Consider the following 16,877-nt stretch of genomic DNA (forward strand, 5'->3'; position numbering starts at 1 on the left):
AGACGTCTAACCATAGCCCAAGAATAGACTAGTCATCAATTACACTAATAGACAACAAAATGAGGCATAAGGATTCTTTTCACTCAAATATAACAGGTTCTCATAAATGAAAATCCATCCAAACTAATTGATTATAAAGGGATTTATTTAGAACAATTATATTAACAACTTAGACAACATTCAAACATAAAAATGAACAAATAAAATATTGGAAAATATGTAAAACAACTTAAGATACTAAAAATTTTAAGAATTAATTGTTAGCTTTATATCCATAACCACCACCCCCTGCTCTCCCTGGTGCTTGTTTAAAATGACCAGAAATTGCATTTTTTATTTCCCATTCAGTCGCCGAAGGAAAGTTGGTCATCACTGCGTCTGCCAAATGAGAAAAAGAAAAAAAATATTGCTCAAGAAAAGCATTGATGACAATCATTTTGAACTAATTACAGTCATTCACTTTTGCTAGGATGCACACTAGAGCTGGCCAATATAGTGTTAACGGAATATAGATTGAGACTATATAATTTATATCAATATAGACAATAATTTATATCAATATTATTAATAAATTAATAACAATAATTGAAATTTTTTGCCTGCATAATGGTGATGCACTAATTATATATATATATATATATATATATATATATATATATATATATATATATATATATATATATATATATATATATATATATATATACACACACACACATACATTTTACATACATTTTTTTTTTTTCAAGCATACAATGAAAAAGTGTACAGTATGTACAACATAAAACAATAATTTAAAAAACACTGATGATCCAAAAAATAAAAACATACATCCAACATACATATATATATATATATATATATATATATATATATATATATATACACATATATTTTAGGGGTGTAACGATACACGTATTGAGCCATGCTGTACGAGGCTTTCGGTTCGATTTCAATACGGATTTTTAAACAAACAGAACTGTTCGTTAGACAATTTTTACTGCTGACCAAAATTTTTTTATTACAAATGTAGGCACATCAAAAAGCGCGCTCATAATGTAAGAGAAATCATAACAAATCGTGACAACAATCATGCTCTTTCAGGTAGTGACCATATAGACCTGCATTATATGACTGACTGACAGACAAGAACAGTTTGACTTAAAAATATAAAAATTGAAACTACTTCAGAAACAAAGACACCTACATCTTGGATTCCCTTAAGGTAAGCTAAAACATGCCAAAATTTAATTTCAAAGTGAACTATCCCTATAAATCATTCTTTATCACTTACTCATATAACTCTAATGAACATAAAAAGATACTTATAGGGGTAGTTCACTAAAAAAAAAATCATGTAAGCATTTACTCACTTTCACTTGGTTCCAAACCTGTATGGCTTTCTTCTGTTGAACACACACAAAAAAAATATATTTTGAAGAATGTTGGTAACAAGACATTTAATGGTAGTCAGTGACAAGTGTTCTGTATATTCAATTGCTGTACTTTGTTGACTGATTGCTGGATAATTTGCAATAAACAGTGTCTTTAAATCAAATAAAGTGGATTAAATCACTCCAGTTGTGAGGTTTTTACACTGGCTATCTTGTCTGTCAAAGAATTCATATCAAAATACTACAGCTGGTTATTAAATTAATTAACATTTTAAGGCCAAAGTAAATTTCTAATCTTCTGATGCATTATGAACCATCCAGAGCAGACCTCTCAGGTCATCTGGGACAGTAGCCAGCTACTTTTATATCAAATTTATAAGTCAAAATTAAAAAAAAAAGTCAAAACAAAACATGGAGAAGCAGCATTCAATTTTTATGCACCATATCTGAAACAAATTCACTGAAAACTGAATGTATGCTGCATATTTTAATTCTTTTAAATCGAGTTTAAAGACTTTACTGTTTGCCACTACCTTTTATTAATTGGAAAGAAAAAAAAAAAAAAAAAAAAATTATAATTTATTTTCATGTTGCACTATGTTGCTGTTAGTCCATGAGCCAGGGGGGTCCATCGGTATCAACGGGGGGGCAAATGCTATCATTGTTTTTTGGCAAGGTATACACCCCTAGTATTAGAAAAATCACGATAACAGTGCAGCGGTGGTAGCGAAATCACTTTTTTGCGCTCATGAAGTTACTAACCCCCTAAAATAAATGCCGTTTTTGAAATCTGGTGTATATCTGGTTTAGGCTCATGCTAGGGATATTATCAATATTCTATAATATGGTACTTGGTATCGTTGGAAAGGGGACCTTTTAGGCTTTCATTTAAGCCCAGTACTGAATCTGTCTGACAAACACAGAGGTCACAAGACTTCTTTAAACCAGAAATAACACACATTTTTTCACAATTTCCGCCTAAACTGTATGCTTTCTTTTATCCCTGTGGCATGAAAGAACACCATGGACACAAAACTCAACAACTTCAATACTCAAGGCACTCTGATGACTCAGAAAATGTATAATATACCCATACTATTTATTTGTGAGAGCCTTAAATTAGACTTGTGCAGCCAGCACAAGTCTTCAAAATAGAGCCAATAGAATGGACAAAGAATACCCTATTAGTCCAGGGCCAAATGGCCTATTTATTCATGTACAGTTGTAATAAAAAGTAATTGTTTCAATAGTGTAGTCAATTAGTGTTGTAAACATAACACTTGTAAGTGGTTTAACAAAATGTTTCTATCATGTATTTTGATATTCAGATATGATGTCAGAAAGTAGCTCATTTTGACAGTTTGACAAGGTTTTGTCAGTCTTGTGAAAAGATTGTTGGTTCAGTTGACTGGTTATAACAACACTACCAACTATGTCATCTTCAAACAACTTCCACTGAGTTCCAGGGGTATTAAATGTAAGTACAAAATACTTTTTCTCTTGTGCTTGTGAATTGGTGGGGAATAGTAGCAGTAGCTAATGTAAGCTTGGTGTTTTTAGCAGGCTAGCTATCTAGCAGGCTAGCTAGCTTGCAGGTTAAACAGTGTAACTGCTACAGTGCAGTCAGGGCTCTCAAGTGTCACATGACAGTCACTCATTTCGGTCTTTTGTCACGCCCTCTCGCCACACATTGTATTTCTAACGCGGAAAAACTATTTATAATATATTTAATATGCAGCAGTGCCCAAAATGTCTCTGGCCGCGCCAGTCTCATTATGGAACCGGCAGGAATCAATCGCTGTAAAAATCTATTATTGTCTATCCATTATAAAAGTGCATCTATCCATTATCCATTATAAAAGTGCATCTATCCACTATAAAAGTGCATCTATCCATTATAAAAGTGCATCTATCCACTATAAAAGAGTATCTATCCATTATAAAAGTGCATCTATCCACTATAAAAGAGCATCTATCCATCATAAAAGAGCATCTATCCATTATAAAAGAGCATCTGTCCATCATAAAAGTACATCTATCCATCATAAAAGGGCATCTGTCCATCATACAAGTGCATCTATCCATCATAAAAGTGCATCTGTCCATTATAAAAGTGCATCTGTCCATTATAAAAGTCCATCTATCCATTATAAAAGTGCATCTATCCATTATAAAAGTCCATCTCTCCATTATAAAAGTGCATCTATCCATCATAAAAGTGCATCTATCATCATAAAAGTGCATCTATCCATTATAAAAGTGCATCTATACATTATAAAAGTGCATCTATCCTTTATAAAAGTGCATCTATCCATTATAAAAGTGCATGTATCCATTATAAAAGTGCATCTATCCATTATAAAAGTGCATCTGTCCATCATAAAAGTACATCTATCCATCATAAAAGTGCATCTATCCATCATAAAAGTGCATCTATCCATTATAAAAGTGCATCTGTCCATTATAAAAGTCCATCTATCCATTATAAAAGTGCATCTATCCATTATAAAAGAGCATCTGTCCATCATAAAAGTGCATCTGTCCATCATAAAAGTGCATCTTTCCATCAAAAAAGTGCATCTGTCCATCATAAAAGTGCATCTATCCATTATAAAAGAGCATCTGTCCATTATAAAAGTCCATCTATCCATTATAAAAGTCCATCTATCCATTATAAAAGTCCATCTATCCATCATAAAAGTGCATCTATCCATTATAAAAGAGCATCTGTCCATCATAAAAGTGCATCTATCCATTATAAAAGAGCATCTATCCATCAAAAAAGGGCATCTATCCATCATAAAAGTGCATCTATCCATTATAAAAGTGCATCTGTCCATTATAAAAGTCCATCTATCCATTATAAAAGAGCATTTATCCATCAAAAAAGTACATCTGTCCATCATAAAAGTGCATCTATCCATTATAAAAGTGCATCTGTCCATCATAAAAGTGCATCTATCCATTATAAAAGTGAATCTGTCCATCATAAATGTGCATCTATCCATCATAAAAGTGCATCTATCCATCATAAAAGTGCATCTATCCATCATAAAAGTGCATCTGTCCATTATAAAAGAGCATCTATCCATGATAAAAGTGCATCTGTCCATCATAAAAGTGCATCTATCCATTATAAAAGTGAATCTGTCCATCATAAATGTGCATCTATCCATCATAAAAGTGCATCTATCCATCATAAAAGTGCATCTATCCATCATAAAAGTGCATGTCTTCATGTTCATTTTATGAAGTATACTTAAGTAATTTTCAAGTATATTTTTTAAGTATACTTTATGTAGTAAGTATACTAATATCAATGTGTACTTGTAGTAAACTTGTGTACTATTTCAATACTGCTTGGGGCTAAATTGGCCCACTTTTAGTATTTTTAGTATTTGTAAGAGTAGTAAACTAAGTACACAACTAGTTTTCTCATTTGTAATGCATCTGTACTACAAGTGAACTTATAAGTATACTAGTAGTTTACTATTTTAATTCAAGTAGTAATTTTTTTTACACTGAAGTGTACTCTCAGTAAACTACTAGTTTCGTAGTTTATACTACAAGTATACTTGTAAGTTTTCTTTAAGTGAACATAACGTTATACTTATAGTTTACTATTTATATATTATTTTTGCACTTGAAAAATACCTTTAACTGTTCTTTAATTTTAAAAACATTTTATTAGCTTCATGCATCCTTTTTTAATCAACACTTGAATGTCAGTAAGTTTCATAAAGAAAGGCAACATTTTAAACAAAAAAGTAGAATTAGAGTAAATTGCTATACACTACCAGTGGACTAGCCTACACAAAAATTCAGATATGCAGAATTAGAAACATATCTGTTTTATATCAATATTCTAATCAATATTTTCAAACAATGTAAGTTTCATAAGACTGTATATGAAAAACTGTAAAAAAAGTATATTTAATTGACTACTCAATCAAAAGAGTTAACACAACTACAAGACAAGTATACTTTGAATTCTTAATTATTCTTTTAAGTATATCTGGATCAAAAGATTGAGTTCAAGTACAGGCCAAATATACCTGGGCCCGTATTCATAAAGAATCTTAATGCAAAGAGTAGCTCCTAGTGACAAAATTCTAAGAAAATTCTTAGAAATGTGGGCGTTTACTCTTAAAATTAAAGGAAAAATCCCAGTAAAGAAAAAAGTAATTCAGAAAGCATCTTAACCCTTAAAAGAGGTCTTAAGGTCAAAATTGTAAGGAGTATGGACGAGGACTTTTCAGAGGCTGAAGAGTTTCTTTAGCAGAGGAGAACATGGCAGAAAGACGAAGAGGGAGAAAAAATGTGTTGCAGACAATGGATGACAGTGAGTTAATAAGACGCTATAGATTAGATCGTGCAGGGATCATGTTTGTGACTGATCTTATTAGAGACGCGCTAACATCTACAACACAGCGCAGAAATGCCATAGCACCAGAAATGAAAGTAATCACTACATTACGATATTTGGCAACTGGGAAAATGCAACAATGCAGCAGTGTGTAATGTACACAGTCGCATGTAATTTCAAAGTGAAGGCTTAGAACAGACCCTATACTTTCCACTCTTTTTTTCCTTCTTGGACAACCAGCCAATCACAGTCTTCAAAAGATTGTGTCATACATAGCAACGGGGTCAGCCCCGCCTCCTCACTAAGATGAAAGTTTTTGTCTTTTCCTTGCTCAGAGTTGCTCTCAGATTGGCCCCGAATCGCTCTTAAGCTAAGACTCCTATGTAAAAGTTTTTAAAGGTGCAATGTGTGTTTTTTCTGAGGATCTAATGGCAGAGATGCAATATAAGATCCATAACTATGTTCCCAGTGGTGTATAAAGACCTTACTTAATTAACCGTTATGTTTGTATTAACTTAGAATGAGTCATTTATATCTACATAACAACGGCCACCCCTCTCTATGAAGGTCGACATATTGTGACGTCATGTTTCTACTGTAGCCGACAGCGAACAAGCAGCGCTACTGAGCGCGTTTCGTCATTAACTCGATTGACAAACAGCAGAAAAAGACGCAGCAGCAGAGTTTCGTGAATATGAATGTGACTGACCACAGTTATTCTATCGGACAAGAGCCGAAGGATGGTAAATCTGATTCGAAAAAGAGAAAATATGACGAAGCAAGAAAAATAAGGGAGAAAAAGAAGCAAAAATCACGGGTAAACATCGGTTTGGCTTTTCAGCGATGGAGGAGTCTTAAAAGCGAAAAAGGCTTTACAAGCGACGCCGAAGTTGCCTGTTTTCTGCTGGACAGGTAAGGTATTCCAACTTTAACAATGCAAATAAAAACTGTTGTTTCATAATCTTAGCATTACCTAGAAGCTAGCCATAGACACAGTGTGAAGTGACGTTTCCCTTGTCAGTGGTGTAAAAATATGTAGGCTAACGTTATTTAGTAGGGGTGCAACGATACACGTATTTGTATTGAACCGTTCGGTACGAGGCTTTAGGTTCGGTGTTCGGTAGCTAACGTTACGCATTTTCAAACCGAATGGTTCGTTGGACCATTTTTCCCGCCGACCAAAATTTCATTATTTCAAATGTTGGCGGGTCGCGCGTTGCAAGCGCGCTCATAACATTGCCCAACATCAAATGGCAAACGTAATGCAAGATGTGATCATTTTTGGGATGTTCAGTTTATTAGGCCAGATTAGCAAACCCTACCAAGATGTAATACATTGTTGATTACAGTACAGTAATGTTTTACAGTCGTATGTGACTGTGGCACGTAGCATTTCATTTATTGATGCTGCCGTTGTTTCTCCAGATACGAGACAGGTCCTGCAACATCGACTCCCTTGAAAAGGAAACCTTTGCAAGTCCCAGCTCCAGCATTGTCTAGCATTGGTGCTTCTAGTGGAACAGACAGGTAAATCATTCATAATAATATATTAATTTTGTCCTAAAATCTATGATTAAAAACATGAACTGTATGAATAGTGTGTAATTTAATTTTATATTTGGTTTATATCTACTGTTGAATGAGCATATGTAGGTTACACAAATTGCTGTGGTTTTTCTTTACAGAGATGAGCATCTTAATGTCATTCCAGAAGCTAATGGAATTCAGTGTCTTGAACATAGGTAACATCTACACATCATAAGTTTTAGTCCTGTATTGCTTTTCTACAAAGTTTCATAATATATATTTATACCATGTTTTTTTGCAGCTTACATAACATGAGCATTGATGAGCCGGACTTGGAGGAAACTGTTTTCAATGACCCAATGAACAGTGTGTAAGTAGTACTTTATAATACATGTATTATTTTTCAATGAGATTACTTGAGAAGTTTTATTTAACTTCAAGTTGTCATTATATACAGAATTGATTGGGCAGTTGAAGCTTTCCCTTACTCCCTTGAAAGAGATGATGGACAGAATGGTTTCAGCTCGGATGAAGAGTATTTTCCACCGCTTTCTATACGGTGTGTTATTTGTCATTCTAAATTTACAATTGTTTTGTGGTGTCTGTTTACTACATTTTTTTGTCCCTCAACAGAATGGGTGGAGCACTGAAGAAAGGACACTCTATCGATGGACTTCCTGTTATTGGAATCGACAATACTGTCCATGATCTGCCTGCACATGAAGACCCTCCTGATGAGCCTTCTCCCTGTCATCATGACCCTGTTATCCCAGAACCACAAAAAGTCCTTTGTGAAGATGACATCATAGGTGTAAGAGCCTCCATAGTGTACGAGAACTGCTTAAGACAATTGGCCACATTTCTGATCCTGCCTGTGGATAAATGCACTGGCCTTCTGAGGACTGGTGCGCCGTGCAACTCTGTTGCACCCTTTGAGATCAACATCACCACCAGGGGCACAGCAGCTACTATCGAATGGGTAAGTCCAGAAAATCACAGAATAGTACAACTTAAAATTAGTATAAAATAAAAGCTTGTATCAAAAGCCAGTGCTGCACATCATAAAAGCAAATGTTTCTTCAATTTGACTTTTAGATCTGTCCTAATGGACACAGCTTGTGGAGGTGGAATTCACAGCCTGTAATGAAATTTGGGATGCAAGCTGGCGATTTTCTCTTGTCCACCAATATTTTGTTGTCTGGCAACAACTACGCAAAGGTTGCCCTCTTGTTCAAGTTCATGAACATGGGAATGGTGAACAGGAACACCTTCTTCTCCATTCAGGACACTTACTGCGTCAATATAATAAAGGAATTCTGGGAAGAGAGAAGGACAGAGGCTCTTTGTCGGCTTCAAGGGAAAGAGGTTGTTGTCCTAGGTTTGTAGTTGATACTGTATTATGTAACATCTATCAAATACACTAAGCAATGACAGTATGGAAGCAAATATAATTCTTTTTTTTTCTGTTTAATTATAATTTTAACAAATTTAGCGGATGGCAGAAATGACTCTCCTGGTCACTGTGCACAATACTGTAGCTACACCGCCATGGAGAATGAGACCAAGGAGATCATTCATGTTGTCACCATAGACAAGCGGCAAACATCATGGAATTCTGTCATCATGGAGAAGGAGGATTTCATCCAGACTGTGGACACGCTTACATCGGACATAAAGCTAGTGGAGATCTGCACAGATGCTCATGCCCAGATTAGTGCCCTTATGAGTAAGTATTCAATTAATATATGGTATGAATGCATATGTATAACAGCAATATAATTATTATAGTTACATGACATTATTTACCGCTTCATAGACCCAGATAAAGGCAAATACAAGGCTCTGGAAATTCATCACAGTCTGGATATGTGGCATGGTGCGAAGAACATTGCCAAAAAAATAGCAGCAGTAAGTGTAATCACAGGTTCATGTTGTTTAACATTTATTAACCTTAAAGTTACTGTACTGTAAATCAGGGTTATTGAACTATGTGCAGTTGATGGATGACAGTATGTAATTTTTAATTGCGCTAAAAAAGACAATAGATTTTGTTTACTTTACTCTGCCAGAAGGTGTGTTACTCATTCTAGGCTTTTTTGTAGGGTTTGAACATTGACACTATGAATGCCTGTATTTTACAGTAATCATTTTTTTTTATCTTTTTAAGGCAGCAAAGATAAAAGGACAGTCCATCCTTTTGAACTGGCTTAAGGACATAGTCAATCATTTTTGGTGGTGTTGCAAGACTGCCGACACACGTGAGGAGTTTCTTGTAAGCACGCAATTTTATTATATCTTTGAGTAGTTTCATTAATTGCTATATTAAAACCATTTAAATTACATTATTATGTTTTGCAGGCATTATGGGTAGGCATCCTTCACCATGTCTGCAACATTCACACCTGGACTATGGGAAGCTGCAAACACGGGCACCTTGAATCAGAGCAAATGCGGGGAAAGATGTGGATTCAGAGAGACTCCCAGTGCCACAAAGCTTTAGTGGACATTGTTCTCAATAAGAGGTGGCACAAAGATGTTCACAAATATCTACGATTCAGGTAGAGTGTATATACTTTTTCACACTGATATATATTAGTAATAGTTGTGCTTACTGCTCATGTACACAGAAGTATGTATTTGTTTGTTTGGTTGTTCTATCAGATCGACTGCAGACCTAGAGTCATTCCACAATCATGTCCTGATGTATGCAAGCAAGCGGTATGCTTTCAGCCCTCCAGTTTATGAGGCAAGAGTTCTGCTTGCTGCTTTGGACTACAATTTCCACCTGAATCGACCAACAATGAAAACGTTGGACGGCAAAGAGATGTACGTTTTACAATTGTATAATTTTAAAAATCATAGTACAATATTAAGCAAATGTTTTAAATGCAATTGATTGTCTTTACACTCAAGATTCTCTCATGTAGTGCTTACAAACTTATTGTTTTTTGTTTGAAATTTGTGTAATTTCAGTTTCAAAAGACTGTATAAGAAGAACGCAAGAAGATACAGTGTGTATGCCTTGAAATCAGAAAAAACCTATGGATACATTTCTGAGTTGCAACGAAGGATTGTGAATAACAGACTCGCAAGCGGTGTTGGGATGCCTAGAAGGAGGAGCCTTCGACCAGATGACCCCAGACAGCTTGGTTTGGTCCCTCCTGTACCTGCACCAGCAACATCAGACTTGTTGCAGAGACAAGTCAGGAGAGGTCTAGGTAAGTTACACAAATTTGTTGACTGTTGTACCATATTACGTCACTGAATGTTATTTACATTACAATATAGTCTGTAACTATGTTTGATGGCACTGTCTTCAACAGGACCGTTATTCCAACCAGCATCTGATGTGGAAGGATCCGCATAGGAGATCACCTTACATGTGTCCTGGTACTTGTCAGGCTGGATCACGAGGGAAAGAACTTCAGTTCACTGAAAAAGTCATTGCGTTCACCTAGTTTCTTCTTATTCTGCCAAGTACACTGTGGCCAGCACATATTATTTTCAAAAAGTAGCCTAAATTTAAGTTAAAATATTTGAACAGTAATGATAAGTAATGCTACAGCTGTCCCATGTTATGTAAATATAAATAAATAAAATTGTTATTGGAAATGGTATGGCAAAGTTTGAAATTGTCATACTTTTCTAAACACGTTCAAATTTATATAATGAAAATAAAAACACCATGTGCTTTTTCTTAACTTTTATTATTTCAATTCCAGAGAACTGCAGTTGAACATTTATAACACAATAAATAACTATAAAACATACATCAAATTGAAATAAATATGGGAAAAATATAAAATAATATCTCTATATATGTAATATCTATATCTATATATATCTATATATATCTATATCTATATATCTATATATATATATATATATATATATATATATATATATATATATATATATATATATATATATATATATAATTCTAATAATAAATCAAATATTAACTATATACATTTCTTTGAAGCCTTGATGATGCTGAGGCAGATTTGTGAGTACTTGTTTGAAACTGTATGACCATGCCAGAGGACATGGAAGGAAATTCATAGTCCAGGAATAAAACCAGTGTAGTGTCCTTGAGGATCAGGGAACTTGTCCCTGATCCTCACAACACAACAACTGGGGATGACAAGTCGGTTTCCCTGGCCTAAAGCTCCATGTTGCCAATAGATGTAGTGTCTATAGGCACCATAGCGGTACTCTCTGTTGTCATCCCCAGGCTCCCTGATGTTGCCTAATGCCGTAATGTCCTCCCGGTACTGCCAGTGAATGCGAATAAAGCCTTCTTCAAGGCAGTACTGGGAGAAGTGGGGCAGTAGGCTCACACAGTTTGCTTGATCCTGGCCACAGCATTTCCTCTCCTGGTCCGTAGGCATTTCCCTACAGTTGCCACAAGTACACCATGGTACTCCTGGCACTCCGGCAGAAGGTGGGGCACCATGTCTGCGCTGATGCATCATCAATGCATCAAAGACCAGGCCTGGCTGCCTCTCCAGCAGAAGGGTGGAGAGCTCTCTATGTTCATCAAGAGTCATCTCCTGAAGAAGTCTCTGAAGAAAGAGGACACAGGGAAAAATACTCAATATGCAATATTATCTGCTTCAATACTCTGGCTACTGTCTAAATAATGTTGTTTTTAAGATTGTATTCCACTCAAAACGAACTATACCAGTACTCATTATTACTATTAGTATTTAATACACTACTACTATTATTTATCATTACACTTCTGTTGATGCTGTAAATTACTTTATATGTATACATTACCTTTATTTAGATATTTACCTTTATTTTGTATATTTAATTACATTTCTTACTTATCTACTTTATATAGTTATTTATTTTCCTTAGTATCTTAACATGTTGCTTAATAAATGACAGGTTACACTACCAGGGGTACATGTGCACAGACCTGCTATGTAAATAATGTAATCACTGTGTGCTGGGGTTTGTCATAAAGTGCAAACAGTTCAGAAAATACTTTGTAAATACATACCTCGGTAACAGCTCTCCGGTTCCTTTGGAGGGCTTCCACTCTTTCTTCATCCTCTCTTGATTCATCACTACGGGTAGGTCCTCTGCCTCTCCTTTCCCTGACTGCACCTCCAACACCTCTGCCTCTCTGCCCTCTTCCTCTCCCTTTCCCTCTACCTCTCCCTCTTCGAGTTACCTCAGGTACATAGTCAGGTTGTCCCTGACTCTGCAAACGTGGAAAAAACCATGCTGTCTGAACGACGCCACAGACATTGTGACGTTCGCTATTTACCCTTACCAAGCTGCTTTGATGATCTTATCAAAATAAAATAAAATAATTAGCTCTTATCTTTTACTAACTAGCATGGAAAAAATCTATGCTAAACTCACTAAATAAAAGACAAACACAATGATAAACAAGTAAAAATATCAATCGCAATAACGTGGTTTAACTAAATATAATTTAATATAATATGAAGAAACCTCATGGGTTGACTTGATACTCTCTGCAGACTCCGACTCAGACGACGACATCTTTTTATCATAAGTCGGCCACCGTAGCTTCTCATTCGAGTTTGAAAAGAGCGGAGCGAGCATCAGTGAATGGCGGTTTTGCAATTCGCAAGATCACCACTAGATGCCGCTAAAAATCACACACTGCACCTTTAAGCTAAATTAAAGGACAAGTTCGGTATTTTACACTTAAAGCCCAGTTTTCAGATTGTTTCTGATGAAATAGAACGGTTAAGATTTCGGTTTAAAATTTTAAAATTTTAAATTTTCGGTTTCTGTGGTAGCACCCCCCCCCACCTCCACAATGGCTGCATAGGTTCACTGGAACAATCCTTCCTAAAACGCATTAAACTTTCGTTTACAAAGACGTGAAACTCACCGAGTGATCAGGGGTGTTCACTGATATGCTCACACAAAAATCGCAGCAAAAGATGCTTTCCAACAGGTTTTATCGTAGTTTTTGTCCAACTCCATTGACTTGTATTGGATGTGTTGTGAGGTATGGTGTTACTCCGCCGCCGTCTATTATTCAAGCTCTCAACGGAAGAATCTACGGGTGTGAGGCGTTTGGAAAAATAGGTCCACAGTTTTACAACGAATGGTAAAACACCTGTTGGAAAGCATCTTTTGCAGCGATTTTTGTGTGAGCATATCAGTGGACACCCCTGACCACTCGGTGAGTTTCACGTCTTTGCAAACAAAAGTTTAATGCGTTTTAGGAAGGATTGTTCCAGTGCACCTATGCAGCCATTGTGGAGGTGGGGGGGTGCTACCATAGAAACCGAAAATTCTCGGGACAGCAGCATGTGTCCAAATTTCAATCTTAACCGTTCTATTTCATCAGAAACGATCTGTAAACAGGGCTTTAAGTGTAAAATACCGAACTTGTCCTTTAAGAGTTTTCTGGGAGGATTCTTAGAATCTTTATGAATACGGGCCCTGGACTTTTCTCTCAGTATAAATCAAGTAGGCCTACACTGAAGTGTAATTTTAAGTATATTTCTGAGAAGTACATAAAATGTAGACTGAAAGTATACTTTCTTATTTTAAGTTTAAAAGTATACTAAGTGTGAAAAACACCAAGCTTACATTAGCTACTGCTACTATTCCCCACCAATTCACAAGCACAAGAGAAAAAGTATTTTTTACTTACATTTAATACCCCTGGAACTCAATGGAAGTTGTTTGAAGATGACATAGTTGGTAGAGTTGTTATAACCAGTCAACTGAACCAACAATCTTTTCACAAAACTGACAAATCCTCATCAAACTGTCAAAATGAGCTACTTTCTGACATCATATCTGAATATCAAAATACATGATAGAAACATTTTGTTAAACCACGTACAAGTGTTATGTTTACAACACCATTGACTACACTATTGAAACAATTACTTTTTATTACAACTGTACATGAATAAATAGGCCATTTGGCCCTGAACTAATAGGGTATTCTTTGTCCATTCTATTGGCTCTATTCTATTTTGAAGACTTGCGCTGGCTGCACAAGTCTAATTTAAGGCTCTCACAAATAAATAGTATGGGTATATTATACATTTTCTGAGTCATCAGAGTGCCTTGAGTATTGAAGTTGTTGAGTTTTGTGTCCATGGTGTTCTTTCATGCCACAGGGATAAAAGAAAGCATACAGTTTAGGCGGAAATTGTGAAAAAATGTGTGTTATTTCTGGTTTAAAGAAGTCTTGTGACCTCTGTGTTTGTCAGACAGATTCAGTACTGGGCTTAAATGAAAGCCTAAAAGGTCCCCTTTCCAACGATACCAAGCACCATATTATAGAATATTGATAATATCCCTAGCATGAGCCTAAACCAGATATACACCAGATTTCAAAAATGGAATTTATTTTTACTGGGTTAGTAACTTCATGAGCTCAAAAAAGTGATTTCGCTACCACCGCTGCACTGCTATCGTGATTTTTCTAATACTAGGGGTGTATACCTTATACTAATATTCATAGTTTCATGCTTACCACCTTGAATTTAGATATGGGCACACAGTTGCCAGAGCCATAGAGAGAAAGAGTTGCGACACTCCCATAGACCTCCGTTGTAAATAATGGCGGCGCTTTTAACCGCCTACTTCCGGGATTTGAAGATCGGAATAGTTCCAAACACTGTCATTTGGGCGTTGGACACCATTCACTTACATTGCTGCGCGTCGAGTTGTTCCAGAGTTAAGTTGCTGAAATATCGACCTCTTTCGAATTGTCAACTGTCTATATTGTATCAGAGGCCCTTTGCGATGCTTATACTGGTCTTCATTTGTACATGCACAGCGTAATTATTTATATTTTATGTTGGTTGTTTCAACCAATTTTCAAGCACTGCCTGCTAACTAGTGCGACTTCGTCAGCTGTGACAGTAAGAGTTCTGTAATGAATCGCTACCACCTTTATAGCAACTTTTATTAAATTAAATTTTTTGGGATATACTAACTTTTCATTATGTTTTATTGTCTTGAGTGAAGCGGCTTGTGAGAACAATGCTGGACCTCTATGATTGTTATGGGATCACCAGTCCTGTCTGTTTCATGGATCACCTGTCCCTGGTTTTTGTTTTTCTTGTTCACACACACTCACACAAGCACACATTTTTGTTGTCTGTCATTGTTTAATAAAAAATATTTAAGTGAACTCTGAACGGACCGTCACGGCAGACCTCTTTGCGTGATCAAGGTAGGCTAATGGCTGAATCAAAATTTATAAGCAAAATCACAGGAATCAATAGCCTAATACAGCCCAGTTGTGCTAAAATAAATATCATGAGACGTCCATCATCAGATGAATGATATGGAAAAGTTAAGTTAGAGCCGCTAAAGCCAGTGCTACTACCCATGCGAACATGAACAATATAAGCTTTTCCCTCCAAAAATATAGCCTAAAACTTATCTCCAAATGCAAAACTGACATTAACAAAATGCAATAATGCAATAACAGCTGAAAAAGTACTTCGGTGTGTGTTTTATTTTATATTTACCGTTCAATAATGCAATCGCTGCTGTCTGTCCCATAGAAGAACATGACAGCCAGCGTATGTTTTGGAACTATTGGGGCTTACATGAACCACGTGACAGCCATAGCGGCGACATCAAAGAGTGTCGCAACTCTTTCTCTCTATGGCTCTGACAGTTGCAATAACACATGCAGGTAACGTTAACGTTAACTTGTTGGAGAAAAATAGTACTCTGCAATGGTGATGTTAAAATGTCACGGTTTCTACACATTATAACAACTAACTAATTTAAACAATGAACATAACAAAAATAACACGCATACTTACAAGATCGAAGTAGAAATTTGAAGGTTTTCAGAGTGTTGCTCGCCCGTTGCTCTCTGACAGCTGCCTCGTGTAAAATAAAATTGAAAATGGAGGAAATGTGTATCGCGAGATCTGACTAAAGTGATCTAGTCGCGCAATGCCAGTAGTCCCAGTAGTCATGTCTCAGTAGTGTTTCGATTGTGCCATCTAGCGGTTGAGAAATGCCATTGCATTTGATTTAATTTGAAATGATAGCAGTCATATCGTAGATTGTGTATGAATGTTATGTTTATGTGTGACAGCAAACATTAAGCTGTGTGAGCGAAAACATTTTTAAGACTAATATTCTATATCGCTGGTCTGAATCAGGGCTATAGCCAAGCCGTACGTAGACCAGATTGCCTTGATTTCGCCAGGTGGGCTAAAGCAGACCGCATAGCCCGTCCAATTCGGAGCTAAATCGTGACTACAGATCGACCATGTCGTGAAATGACACATTGAACCTTGTAGATATCATTACCAATGCGAACGTGATGAATATCAACCATTTCATGCACTTCCTGGCAAAAAACTACAATTAATCAGTTTTGACTAAAAGTGGGCTACAATAGCCGGGTCTGAATACGAGCTAAATCGTGGCTACGCACAGCCTACACATATAACATGTAAAATAAAGCAAACCAAACAACTTGTAAGCACAGTTGACTTTGCTTACATGATGGAATAGCATACATCTCACAAGTTATTTTGGAAAAAAATACATTTATCCAGATTAAATGTTATTTGTACTAAAAGTGGGTTACACATAGC

General features: G+C 36.0%; 1 long non-coding RNA gene across 1 annotated transcript; it reads right to left on the minus strand.

Moving 5' to 3' along the window:
• Window positions 1–142: 142 nt before the first annotated feature.
• LOC307149586 lies at window positions 143–16,316 on the minus strand. Its single transcript, XR_013819589.1, has 3 exons — window positions 16,089–16,316; window positions 1,374–1,406; window positions 143–378 (listed from the first exon to the last, which is right to left on the minus strand). It is a non-coding gene; the product is annotated as an uncharacterized lncRNA (long non-coding RNA).
• Window positions 16,317–16,877: the final 561 nt, after the last annotated feature.

This window comes from Squalius cephalus (genome assembly GCF_949319135.1).
Source record: "Squalius cephalus genome assembly, chromosome: 2".
In the NCBI taxonomy this organism is placed as follows: Eukaryota; Metazoa; Chordata; class Actinopteri; order Cypriniformes; family Leuciscidae; genus Squalius; species Squalius cephalus.